The sequence below is a fragment of the Pinus tabuliformis genome, chromosome 7 (assembly GCF_031772625.1).
Source record: "Pinus tabuliformis cultivar Carrire ecotype Pingquan chromosome 7, CPIR1, whole genome shotgun sequence".
Lineage (NCBI taxonomy): Eukaryota > Viridiplantae > Streptophyta > Pinopsida > Pinales > Pinaceae > Pinus > Pinus tabuliformis.
In genome coordinates, this window is record NC_142293.1 from 1,336,179,145 (window position 1) to 1,336,181,911 (window position 2,767).

A 2,767-nucleotide genomic window follows, 5' to 3' on the forward strand; every position below is an offset into this window, starting at 1 on the left:
CATCCCTTGGCCTATTGGTCTAGTGGAGTGGTGGTGATTAGTTGCTTTATTTCCATGAATTACACCTACTAAGGGGATGGTGCCACATCCCTTGGCCTATTGGTCTAGTGGGGTGGTGGCGATCAATTGCCTAAAACCCCTTTCTCTACTCCCGTGTTTGTCACCCCATCCACTATTTATTTTATTTGATAAATTAAAATTAAAATTAAACTATTTATTTATTTTATAATAAAATTAATTTTTTCCCATATTTAAAATTTGATATTTTATGTTTTATTTTAAATTGTTTAAATAAATATTATATAATATATAAATATAATTTAACATATATTAAATATTTTCAGTTTTTATATTTATTTATATATATATATATATATATATATATATATATATATATATTCTAAATCATATTTTTGAGTATAAAAATATTTCAACCGTCTGAAAAACTCAGGCTCAAATTTAAGAGGTTAAAGTTATAATTTATCCGTTAAAACAAAATCAACTACCAGAAAGAAAAAAAACCAAGACCTTAACCTCGAGGGTCTAACGAATTTAAAAACTCACGGCTGTAGAAATGCTACTATAAATCAAAACTTTATTTCACATGAAAGGGTCTACCGAAATTCATGCTTCTGAGGTGCAGTCATAGAAAATTCCAAAAGAGGGAAAAGATTCATTACATTAATACCATCTATTGGAATCCCTTAGAAAGAGGAAAAGTTGTATCAGTCTTAGAACATTAATTAAGAGTTAGATCGAGAGTAAGCTCGATCGAAGGTTTGTTGGTTTGATATTAAAGCGGCCAATTTATTATTTTTTTCATTACTGCACTAGTTGGGGAGAGTATTCAATGTGTGACACCGAGAGGAAAAGTGACATGTTTAATCACATCTGGAGAGTCACCTTTCAACCATGAAACCACACCAAAACAATGTTGGGTGGAGTTAGTACCGCCCCCCGAAGAATACCAGTGGAATAAAAAGTACAACCGGCTAGGTCATCCTGCCATGGCGCAGACAATGCTGGAGAGGCTATGTCAGAGGCGTGGAAGTATTTTAAAGAAAGTTCGGAAGATAAAATCACCGCATCTGATTCATCATTCACAGAAATTTTAAACGAAATCATGGGTGTCCTCTATGCGAATAAGGAAAAATGGTTGGAATTTCTTAAAAAAAAATTAAGAAATATTTTGATAGAGAAAAGATTCAACATCATCAAAAATTTATACATTAACTAAAATTTTGAAATATATTTAAAATATTGAAATTTATCTAAAATTTTGACCTTTAACAATTATAACTTAGATTTACAATAAATTCTTACTAGATTTTAACAAAATCTTATAAAAATTTCCATAATTTTCTAAAAAAATATAAAAACTAATTCACAACCACATACCAAAACTAATATCAGAGCCATGGGGTAATGGCCATGAGTTTAATACATCACAAAATGTCCACATCGTTCATCCCCAAACATAACAAACCAACTAGCATAGAAAATGAACCGATCGTCTATTATTACAAAAGGTCCATATCGTTCACACCAGCATAGCAAACCAACTAGCATAGAAAATGAACCGATCATCTATTATTATAAAGAGTCCACATCGTTCATCCCCAAGCATAGGAAAACAACTAGAATAGAAAATGGACCCGCCATCTATTATTACAAAAGGTCTAAATCGTTCATCCCCTAAAAGCAAAGCAGCTAGCATAGAAAATGGACCTGATCATCTATTATTACAAAAGGTACATATTGTTCATCCCCCAGCAAACCAAACCTAGTATAGAAAATGGACAGATCATCTACGATTTCATGGCTTTTTATAATTCATCGTCTATAATTTCTAATCAAATTTTGAATAAACTTAAATCTATTAAATCTAATTAAATAAATTACATTATTATAATAATAAAATATTTACTTTTATTTTTTATTTATTAAAAACAAATCACACAACTGAATTTCATTTGATATCGTGAAATACCCAATGGTTTAACTAGCATCAATTTGACCATCCTCTAAATTTTCACAACTTAATGAAGGTTCATATAATAAACGAAGAAATACTACATCAATAAACACATTCTATCCCTGCAGAGGGTAAAATTATCTTTTATTTTTACAAATTCGTGGTCATTATTTTAACTTGCCTGAAATATCTAAACAATTCTAATAAATTTTGTACATTTCATCGTCTTCTTAATCCATCATCCTAGGGGCTTTAGTTTGAATAGTGTCTGAATTAAAATACGGAATGTATTTATTTCTTTATAAAATATTAAATAAATATTTTATTATAATTTTATGTTTTATATTTTTAATTGCAAAAAAATATTTTATTATAATTTTATGTTTTTAATTGCATCAAGATATTTTCTATTTCAATAAGATAAGACGTTATAATTTAATGTTTAACATTTTAACTAAATTAAATATAAATAAATAAATAAATAAAGAAATAATAAATTTAATAAAATTATAAATTTAATGTACTAATAAGATTTACTTTGCTAAAATATTATTTAAATATTTTATTATAATTTTATGTTTTATATTTTTAATTGCATTAAGATATTTTCTATTTCAATAAGATTGGTGTTATAATTGGCCCACGGGGCTTTGGATTGACAGTGAATGGGTGCGCTGTTAAGGCACTCCTTGCGATAGGTCACTGGTTCAATTCCCCGTGGGTACTTACTTTAGTCTTAACCTAGAAAAAAAAAAAAGATTGGTGTTATAATTTAATGTTTAACATTTTAAC